The sequence below is a fragment of the Catharus ustulatus genome, chromosome 27, assembly GCF_009819885.2.
Source record: "Catharus ustulatus isolate bCatUst1 chromosome 27, bCatUst1.pri.v2, whole genome shotgun sequence".
Taxonomy (NCBI): domain Eukaryota; kingdom Metazoa; phylum Chordata; class Aves; order Passeriformes; family Turdidae; genus Catharus; species Catharus ustulatus.
Genome location: NC_046247.1, coordinates 5,313,284 through 5,324,900, shown reverse-complemented (window position 1 = coordinate 5,324,900; position 11,617 = coordinate 5,313,284).

Here is an 11,617-nt window from a genome sequence, read left to right as displayed (position 1 = left end):
AAACTATCCCAAAAACCCCAAAAACCACCCTAAAAATACCGAAAAAACCATCCCAAATAATCCCCAGGGCCACCATGACTGTGCAACTGGGTGAGAGCCAAAAACATCCCAAAAACCATCCCAAAATAACCCAAAAACTACCCCAAAAACCATCCCCAAAACCCCCGGGACCACCATGACCGCGCCACTGGGTGAGAGCCAAAAATAACCCAAAATAACCCCAAAATAACCCAAAAACCACCCTAAAAACCATCCCAAATAACACACAGGGCCACCATGACTGCACCGCTGGGTGAGAGTCAAAACACATCCAAAATAACCCAAAAACTGCCCCAAAAATACCCAAAAACTATCCCAAAAACCCCAAAAACCACCCTAAAAATACCCAAAAAACCATCCCAAATAACCCCCAGGGCCACCATGACTGTGCCACTGGGTGAGAGCCAAAAACATCCCAAAAACCATCCCAAAATAACCCAAAAACTACCCCAAAAACCATCCCCAAAACCCCCGGGGCCACCATGACCGCGCCACTGGGTGAGAGCTAAAAATAACCCAAAATAACCCCAAAATAACCCAAAAACCACCCTAAAAACCATCCCAAATAACCCACAGGGCCACCATGACTGCACCGCTGGGTGAGAGCCGAAAAACATCCAAAATAACCCAAAAACTGCCCCAAAAATACCCAAAATAACCATCCCAAAATAACCCAAAAACCACCCTAAAAACCACCTCCAAAACCCCCGGGGCCACGGTGACTGCACCATTGGGTGAGAGCCAAAAATATCCCAAAATCACCGCAAAAACCACCCAAAAAACCCTAAAAACCATCCCAAATAACCCCCAGGACCACCATGACTGCACTGCTGGGTGAGATTAAAAATATCCCAAAAATAACCCCAAAATATCCCAAAAACCTCCCAAAAAATACCCCCCAAAATATCCCAAAATAACCCAAAAACTGCCCTAAAAAACACCCCAGGGCCACCATGACTGCACCACTAGATGAGACACAAAAATAACCCAAAATCACCCCTAAATAACCCAAAATAACCCAAAAACAACCCTAAAAACACCACGTGGGGATTTTTGGAGGATTTTTGGTGGGATTTTTCGGGGGGATTTTTTCGACGATTTTTTTTTGTGATTTTTTGCGGTTTTTTGGGAATTTTTGGGGGAATTTTACGGGAATTTTTGGGGGAATTTTAGGGGGATTTTGGGGGGGTTGGGTGAATTTGGGGGGGTTGGGAAATTTTTGGGGGGTTGGGGGTTTTTGGGGATTTTTTTGGGTTCTTTTTGGGACTTTTTAGGGATTTTCCGAGGGGTTTTGGGGGTGGTTTGGGGGAGGTTTTGGGGGATTTTAGGGGATTTGGGGGGGATTTGGGAGAATTTGGGGAGGGTTGGGAAATTTCGAGGAGTTTGGGGGGGTTGGGGATTTTGGGGGGATTTTTTTTGTGATTTTGGGGGATTTTTGGGGGGATTTTTTGGTTTTTTTTTTTTTTAAGGATTTTTTGGGACTTTTGGGGAGGTTTTGGGGCGGTTTGTGGGGGATTTTAGGGGGATTTTGGGGGAGTTGCATGAATTTGGGAAATTTGGGGGGAGTTGGGGGATTTTTTGGGGGATTTTTCGGGTTATTTTTTCCTGGAATATTTTGGGGGTTATTTTTCTGTAATTTTTGGGTTTAATTTCGGGGATTTCTGTGGTTTTTGCAACTTGGGGGCGGTGGGGGGCCCCCCAGTTTCTGCAGATGCTGTGGGGTTTTGGGGGGTATTTTTGGGTTTATTTTGAGGATATTTGGGGGGTTTTTGCGTGGATATTTTCTGGGACATTTTTTTTGTTATTTTTCTGTATTTTGGGGGTTTAATTTTGGGTATTTCTGTGGTTTTTGCAGCTGGGGTGAGGGGAAGCTCCCCCCAGGGGAGCGCCCCCCCAGTTCGTGCAGGTGCTGGGGGGGATTTGGGTTTATTTTGGCGATTTTGAGGGTTTATTTTGGGGATTTTGGGGTCATTTTGGGGGGGATTTTTTTCAGGGGGTTTTTTTTGGGTTATTTTTCTGTATTTTTTGGGTTTAATTTTGGGGATTTCTGTGGTTTTTGCAGCCGCAGGGCAGGGAGGGGCCCCCCAGTTCCTGTGGGTGCTGTGGGAGATTTTGGATTTATTTTGGGGGATAATTGCAATTATTTTGGGGGGATTTTTTTGGGTTATTTTTCGGGATTTTTTGGGTTGATTTTGGGGGTTTTTTTGTGGTGTTTTTAACTGGGGGGCGGGGAGGGGGCCCCCCAGTTCGGGCAGGCAGGGGGCCCCCCAGTTCGTGCGGGTACTGGGGGGGAATTTTGGGGTCTATTTTTGGGAATATTTGGGTTTATTTTGGGGATATTTGGGTCATTTTTGAGGGGATGTTTTCAGGGATATTTTTGGTTATTTTTTCAGTGGTTTTGGGTTTAATTTTGGGGGTTTTTTGCAGCTGGGGGGCGGGAAAGGGCCCCCCCAGTTCATGCAGGTGCCGCAGACGCGGGCGGAGCTTGGGGTGACAATTCGGGCCTGGAGCGAGGGCGGCTGCGGAGACTTCGGGCCCGAGGCCACCGTGACCACGCCGCTGGGTGAGACACAAAAAATACCCCAAAATCACCCCAATAACCACCCCAAAAACTATCTCAAAAACCACCCTAAAAATACCCAAAAAAACAATCCCAAATAACCCCCAGGGCCACCGTGACTGTGCCACTGGGTGAGAGCCAAAAACATCCCAAAATAACCCAAAAACTACCCCAAAAACCATCCCCAAAACCACCGGGGCCACCATGACTGCGCCACTGGGTGAGAGCCAAAAATATCCCAAAATAACCTCAAAACAACCCAAAAACCACCCTAAAAACCATCCCAAATAACCCACAGGGCCACCATGACTGCACCGCTGGGTGAGAGCCAAAAAACATCCAAAACAACCCAAAAACTGCCCCAAAAATACCCAAAATAACCATCCCAAAATAACCCAAAAACCATCTCCCAACCCCCGGGGCCACGGTGACTGCACCACTGGGTGAGAGCCAAAAATATCCCAAAATCACCCCAAAAACCACCCAAAAAACCCTAAAAACCATCCCAAATAACCCCCAGGACCACCATGACTGCACTGCTGGGTGAGATTAAAAATATCCCAAAAATAACCCCAAAATATCCCAAAAACCTCCCAAAAAATACCCCCCAAAATATCCCAAAATAACCCAAAAACTACCCTAAAAAACACCCCAGGACCACCATGACTGCACCACTAGATGAGACACAAAAATAACCCAAAATCACCCCAAAATAACCCAAAAACCACCTTAAAAACACCCTGCGGCCACCGTGACTATGCCGCTGGGTGAGACACAAAAAATACCCTAAAATCACCCCAAAAAACCACCCAAAAATACCCAAAAAATACCCAAAAACCATCCCAAATAACCCCCAAGGCACCACTGGGTGAGTGTCAAAATATCCCAAAATAACCCAAAAACTGCCCCAAAAACCACCCTAAAAAACACTCCAGGGCCACCATGATGGCACCGCTGGGTGAGACACAGAAAACACCCAAAATAACCATCCCAAAATAACCCAAAAACTACCCCTAAAAAAACCCCAGGGCCACCGTGACTGCACCACTGGGTGAGAGTAAAAAACACCCTGAAAAACCACCCAAAATAACCCCAAAAACTTCCCCAAAAATACCCAAAAAACCACCCCAAAATACCCCAAAACCATGCCAAAATATCCCAAAAATCAACCCTAAAAATACCCAAAATATTCCTAAATCCACCTCCCAAAAATCACCCCCAAAATACTCCAAAATACCCAAAAGCCACCTTAAAAACACTCAGAGGCCACCATGACTGCACCACTGGGTGGCAGCCATTTAGGGAAGGTTTGGGGTCTCTGGAAGGGACTGGGAGGATTTAGGGTTTATTTTGGGGGATTTGGGGTTTATCAGGGGGGATTTTGGGTGAATTTTGGGGGATTTGGGATCTCTGGGGTGATTTTGGTAAATTTTGGGTTTATTTTGGTTGGTTTTGGGGTGAATTTTGGGGGTTTCTTTGGGTGAGTTTTGGGTGAATTTTAGGTGGTTTTGGGGTGAATTTTGGGTAAATTTTGGGGGGTTTGGGTGAATTTTGGGGTGAATTCCCAGGGATTTCCCAGTTCCCACAGTGCATCTGTCAAGCTCTTAAACTGAACTGCAAGAGCTATGTCTCCTCTTCATCTAAGGATTCAACATTTCTCCCCCACAACCAAAAAAAAAAAAAATTCTTGATTTTTAGCATTTTTTCCTTATTTTAAAATGGCATCCCCTCTATTTTGGTCAGGGAAGTTTCCTTATTTTAGGGTGGCCACACCCATTTTTAGGGTCCTCCAACTGATTTACGTTTTTTTCCTGATTTTTGTGATTTTCCCAAATGTTTTCCCATATTTTTAGTCTTTTTTTTTCCCTGTTTTTTACCATTTCCTCCCCAATTTTTGAGCATTTTCCCCTCTTTTAAAATAACTTTTAATGCATTTTGGTGTTTATTTTCCTTTTGGAGGACCACACCAATTTTTGGGGTCTCCACTCTCAATTTTGCTTTTTTCCACCATTTTTGCCGATTTTTCCTCTCTTTTGGGATCACCTGAGCAGTTGGGGGGCAGCAGGTGCACCACGTCCCCTGGGGGGGCAAACAGGGAGTGGTCAGCATAAGTCTGGGGCTTTCCCCAAATTTTGTGTATTTTTTTTTCCTTTTTTCCCAGCTTTTCTCCCAATTTTCCCACCTTTTTCCTGATCTTTCAGCAATTTCTTCCTATTTTTCGAGAGTTTTTTTTTTGTTTGCATTTTTGGTTCTCTTTTTTTAAGAGAGTCATAGTTACTCCTGACGTTTACCCGCACTTCATTGAATTTCTTCACTTTGACATTCAGAGCACTGGGCAGAAATCACATCGCGTCAACACCCGCCTCGGACCTTCACGATTCTTTGTTTTAATTAAACAGTCGGATTCCCCTGGTCCGCACCAGTTCTAAGCCGGCTGCTAGGCACCAGCCGAGGCGGGGCGCCGGCCCGGGGACCCTCCCCCGCGCAAACTGCTCGGCTGCTGGCACCAGACTTTCCCTCCAATGGATCCTCGCTCAAGGATTTAAAGTGCGCTCATTCCAATTACAGGACCTCGAAAGAGTCCTGTATTGTTATTTTTCGTCACTACCTCCCCAGGTCGGGAGTGGGTAATTTGCGCGCCTACTGCCTTCCTTGAAAGTGGTAACCAGTTCTCAGGCTCCCTCTCCGGAGTCGAACCCTGATTCCCCGTCACCCGTGGTCACCATGGTAGGCACAGACAGTACCGTTGAAAGTTGATAGGGCAGACATTTGAAGGGGTTGTCGCTGCCACGGGGGCGTGCGATCGGCTCGAGGTTATCTAGAGTCACCAAAGCTGCCAGGTGGGCCCAGGTTGGTTTTGGTCTGATAAATGCACGCGTCCCCGCAGGTCGATGAGGTCGGCGCTCGTCGGCATGTATTAGCTCTAGAATTACCACAGTTATCCAAGGAGCGGGAGAGGAGCGACCAAAGGAACCATAACGGATTTAATGAGCCATTTGCAGTTCCACTGTACCTCCCGTGTGTACTTAGACATGCATGGCTTAAGCTTTGAGACAAGCATATGCTACTGCCAGGATCAACCAAGTAGCCGCCCCCCACTGCAGCACGGCGGCGCGAGCCACGGACACCCGGCCCACTGGTGACTGCCCTGCCAACCCTGACCGCTGTGGCTCTTTCACCGCTCTCACCCGCGGGAGCGGCATCACGGACACGATGGTGGCGGCATGGCAGCAACAGGCACCAGCAGCAGCAGCCGCCGACATCGCGGCCCAGCGGCGCCTGGGGCGGGGAACAGTGCCACACGCAGAGCTAACCCCCACCCGCCGTGCAGCGGGGAGGTGGGATGCCCTCAGCGACAGCCAACCCCAGCAGCCGACCCTTTCTGCGACGATGTGGGCAAGGAGCTGGGACTGCTGCACAGCTTTCCGCTTCAGACGTGAGCCTTTTTCTCGCCCTTCGTGTTTTTCCCTTCTCTCTCTGGTTATTTTTCTCTCTCGGGGCCCGTGTCCTTTGAGACTCGGCCTCATGTTCAAGGAGTAGGAGCTCACAGCTGGGGCTGACCCACCCCAAAGGCCGGCCCAAAAGCACCGGAGAGGAGACAGCGACCCAACAAGGTGGGCACGGCCCAGACACTGTGCCCCTTGGCCAGGTTGGCTCGCTTTGCAGCAGGCGGCAGCACGACAAAGGAGCACTGTGCGGTGTGCACGCAGAATGGGCTCTTTTCCCCTGTCCATGCCATCGGTTCTCAATCCCTCTTCTCTCTCGGGTCTGTTCTCGGCTCAAGCTCGAGCCGCACTGCCACCCAGCACTGCTCGCGGCCGGCACCCATGGGCACTACTCAGACCGAGGCCAGCACCGGCACCTCGCGTGCTTTGGAGGATACCTGAGGACTCGCAGGGCCACGCGGCCATCACACAGCCTGGGTCGGTAAAGGTGTTCCGGCCCAGCAGCGGCAGGAATGACACCTTGCCTACAATGGGAAGCTAATTGGAAAGGAGACCGCTCTGCTGGAGTACCGGACACTGCCAAGGCCTCCCCCCATGACAGAGGGAGCTTGGAAGAGCCAACCTGTCGGGGGCCCTTTCCAACGCGACCTGAAAAGCCTCATTGAGCGGGGACAGAGAAGGAGATAGAAGAAAAACAGCCGCTGAAGTGGCAATGAAGGCCCCATGGCCACAGTGTGCATGCAAGCAAGGCGGAACACGTGCCCAAGAGGCTGTCCCCGATGCACCCGAAACCTCCAACGCCGGTGGGCCGCTCATGGCTTTCGGCACTGGTCACGCAAACAAATGCAGCAGAGGACGAGCGCGGGGGGTGCTGCCATCCACCCACGGGCCCAAGAGACAACGCAAACGGGCAGCAGCTGCCACCAGCCACACCATGGACCCACCAGCGATTGACTTGCCTCCGGAAAACAATGACTGAAAAAAACGGAAAAGAAAAAGCACACCACGCATCGCACGACCCATGCTAGTCACAGGGATGACAGACCAGGGGTGGGGGTGATGCCCACGCCTCCCACTCCCCTCTAGCCCCCTCCTCCTCCTCGGACATCTCGCTTGCCAGCTTCTCCCTTTACTTTCGCTTTCGTGGCCCACGACCCTTCATCAGCGTGCTTCTCGGTGCCGCAGCTTAAGACTGCGAGAAAAAAAGAACGGAAGGCCGGGTAGGCACCCCCATGCTCTACTCCGCACATCAGCACATCTGAAAAAGTGGAACCACTCACAACCCAGCCTGCCAGCAACCACCACAAGCCAGGGCAGGTCAGACACCATGGGCCACCTGGGCACGGTGGCTCGACCACGCGGGTCAGTTCCGAGCAAGGGCAAGGCGCCGCCAGCTCGCCCACGACATGCCCAGGGCCTCTCTGTCGGGTTTCGGTCCGTGCTAGGGCACAGATGACCACCATGGTTGGCTGCCGCCCCTGAAAAATTTTGACAGCTACGCGGGTCCCCGGCTTAGGGTCGAGGAAGGGGGACTACAAGACACGGCAGGGACGGGGTGCTGCCACCCCGGCCCACAAACTTCATCCGGCAACTCCCATCACCTAGCCCCTCAGGCAAGCGGGCGAAGCTGAGGCAAGTCCACACGCCTCACTGCACGTCCCTGCGACCATTTCGATATGCACAATCTGGGCAAACAAGTTGGGAGCGGGGAACGAGGCGCAACCACCTCAGCCAGCCGAACCGTGTTGAGGGGCTCTCAGGGAAGGGGCCGGGTGAAAGCCGTGGCAAGCTCAAAAATCCCCCAGTGACATCCAGCCCCAGTTGCCGGCTACCACGCACCAGGCCAACAGCTGAAAATGCCTCACCCGCTGGAGCAGGTGGGCTCTGGCTTAGGGTCAGGCAGAAAAGGGACGAGGCGCTGCCGCCTCGCCCACCACCCCCCCTTCATGAAACCACCAGCAGCCGGTCCAGAGCGGGACACGCTTACAGTTTCTCTCTCTCTCTCTCCCTGCCTCACACCTTACCTCAGCCAGGGAGCTGCTCTTGCATGTTTTCTCTCTCACCTCACCTGTCCCAGTAAACTGGGTAGCACAGGAACACGGACAAAGCCACGCGACTTGTCCCAGCATAGGCGGTAGGTTTCTTGCCCTGGCGACTGCATGTGCAGCCGCTCACCTCAGCCTCGGACACAGGAACCGGAAAAGCCTGCTGGGATGCGGCCCGTAACCTCACTCCCATAATACGGACAGATAAGACCAAGGCCACAGACGGCCCCAAGACAAGAAAGTGAATGAGACCGAGGGGGCTCAGCGGCACACACCACGTCCTACGATGACAGAACTGGAGGCAGCGAGAAACAGCGACCCCTTGGTGAACTTCCAGGCCCTGTGAGGAGAACAGGTCTACCCAGTCTCTGCTGAAATTTGCCTAAGTCCCACTGGAGCGGGGTAGACCTGTTCACCCCAGTGCCGCCCGCCACTGCGGCACCGTCTCCGGTAGTGGCTGGCGGGCGCCGCCAACCCTGGAGCTGGCTAGACAAGGTATCCTCATACCATCCCGGAGCAGGGGGAACCCCTCAACCCCATAATGCCCCAAAGCCGGATAGCTCTAGCAGCCCTGTCCCACCCAGCAAATCTGATTCCAACACCAATAAATATTTTCCACAACATTTTATTTTATTTTATTTTATTTTATTTTATTTTATTTTATTTTATTTTATTTTATTTTATTTTATTTTATTTTATTTTATTTTATTTTATTTTACTTTATTTCATTTTATTTTATTTTATGTTATGTTATTGCTTTACTTTTTTTTTTGCAGCTCTCAGCCGAGCTGACGGGCAGCCTGTGCCCTCTACTCAGCCTGCTGACACACTTACCCACCCAAACGGTGTCCCCAAAACCCCCCTGTTATAGATAATAACCGAATTAAGCCAAATTAAATAGTAAAACAGCAATTTTTATTTTTGCGACCAAAAATACGGTCTTGGGAAGCCACAAACTAAACAGGACAGCACCGATCCCGGGAATCGGTGTTGAGTGAGCACACACACTGATCTTACCTCTATTGCATCAGATCCCCCTGTGTTCACAACTGCCATCCCGGGGATCCCAGTTTTTATACAGTTTTTCTGGCCTGAGGCAAGAGTTTCCTTTGTTTCTGCTGCGGATTCTCATATTCAGATTAAATCCTGGACAAAGGTCCTTCCTGCGCATTGATGAGGGCTATGTCTGCTCCGTATTGATGTGTAATTTTCCTTGGGAGTGCTGTTTCTCGCTTACGGGAACTGGAGCTTTGGAATGTAACTTTTTCCAGTGGAGGTGATTGGATTTACGGGAACTGGCATTGGTATGGGGGGAACTCCCTGGAACCTCCCGGCTGTCTGATATGTGGTACTTGACAAGTTCTTTATTGATGATCTTTTCCTGACCGGTTGTCGAGTGGTTTCAGGATCGTTGAGCTAGGTTTGTTGATATGCTAATTAAGGCCTTTGTCTATGGCTCCATGTGCTGGTGGCAGTGGCTGAAAGGTTCTCTTACTTTATTTCTTTATTGTATACAACCTTCTTATATCATAGAAACATTAATTATAACAACATATGTCACACCCTCCCTCCATCCCTTGTCCCCCAGAGAACCTAGCTACACAGCCCCCTACAAAACAGAACCTCATGGGCCACAGAACGGGGAGGGGAAGCACATACATGTGGCGGAACTTGGCAAAAAGCCGCCAGTCAAAGAGAGAGAGAGGCACAGTGATGGACGCACCCACTCCACAGACACACACAGACACACACACACATAGACACACAGGGACACACACACAGACACACATACACACACAGAGACATCCCCCCCACCCTCTCTCATGCCATCTCCCCACCCCTGACCTCACCCCGCAGTGTCTTTCTCGGCTACCCATTGACGCTGGAGGCAATGCCACCCCCAGCCATCAGCCTCCCTGGCACCCCTTTCAGACTTTCCCCACCCCCCACCCATTGACGGTTGGGCACACCCCGCCCTTGCCCATTGGTGGTTGGGTGAGCTCCACCCTCACCCATTGACGGTTGGAGGTGCCCTGCCCTCGCCCATTAACGGTTGGGGGCGACCAGCCCCCCACCCTCAGGCTGCCGTGGCGCAATCTTCAGAGTTTTCCCGTCCCAGCCCAGGGTCCCAATGGCCAGTTCACACAGTGGTGGCAGCGGAGGCAGGGAAGAGAGGGGGCTGATGCCAAGGCAAGCAGGCTGAGAGCCCAGTGCAGAAGCAATGCCAGCGGGGGGCTGCAAGTGGTGGTGGGAGGATTGGCACGGTCTGTTCCTTTTCAAAGAAGATTTCTGTTCAGCTGTCTCTGAGCCTTTTTGTTTAGTGGTGTTGCTTCCTGCTCATCCCCGGCCCCAGTCAAGCTTGGGGCACAGGTGACAGCACGGCAGGCAGGTGAGGGAGTGGGCGATGCAAAAATGCATCCAGGAGCTGGGCTACTGTCCCTTTGGGCAGGGGGAGGGGGCACAAGAACACTGCCGGCTCCTCTCAGGGAGCGGCAGGGGAAGCGGGGGGCAGGCAGGATGTCAGCGGAGCGGGCTGAGGCAACAGGGTGCAGACAGGGTGGCAGCAGAGTAGCCTGGGTCTAGGGCTGGGGAAGCACTCGGCGGAGCCAGTGGGGTGGGGAGGAAAAGCCCGGGGTGGGGGTAGGATGCACTACTGGGTGGTGTCAAGATGAGGGTTGCATTGCTCAAGGGGTAGCGGTGTTGGGGGTCGCAGTACTGTGTTGTACCTATAAAAGAGAAGAACTGCTCGGGGAGGGGAGAGGGGGCAGAGTGCCAGGTTTTTCCACAAAGGGGCAGGACTACTGAGCGGGGCAGGGGTGGCTGCAGTACCATGCTGCGTCCACAAAGGGGGAAGAACTACAGGGGATGGCTACAGAACTGGGTTGTATCCACAAGGGGGCAGCACTGCTCAGGGGGTGAGGCCCTGTATTACTGGGTTTTGTCCACCAGGAGGAAACAACCCGGGAAGTGGAGAGCACAGTATAGGGTTGTGTCCATCGCAGGCAGCATTCCCCTAGGGATGGGGGGAGCTGAATGGGTTGTGTCAACCAGGGCGCAAAGCCCCCTGGGGGCTGGGAGGCTGAAGTGCTGGATTGCGTACACCACAGTGCAACACTGCCCTAGGGATGGGGGCGCAGTACTGGGTTATGTCCACCGGGGGCGGTACTGCCAGAAGTGTGTATGCGCAATACCGAGTTCTGTCCACAATGGGGCAGCACTGCACAGAGCACGGGGGTGGTGCTGTACTGGGTTGTGTTCACCATGGGGCAGCACTGCCCAAGGGCTGGGAGGCTGCAATACCAGGTTGTATCCACCAGGGAGTAGCAGTACTGGGTTTTCTCCACCAGGGGGCAGCAGAACCTGGAGTTGGGAAAGGGCAGTACTGGATTTTCTCCAACAGGAATCAGCAGTGCCCAGGGATGGGCGCGAGTAACACACAGTTCCGGGCTGTGTCCACCAAGGAATAGCACTGCAAAGGGGGTGGGGGAGTACAGTACTGGGTTTTGTCTACCAGGTGCAGCACTGCT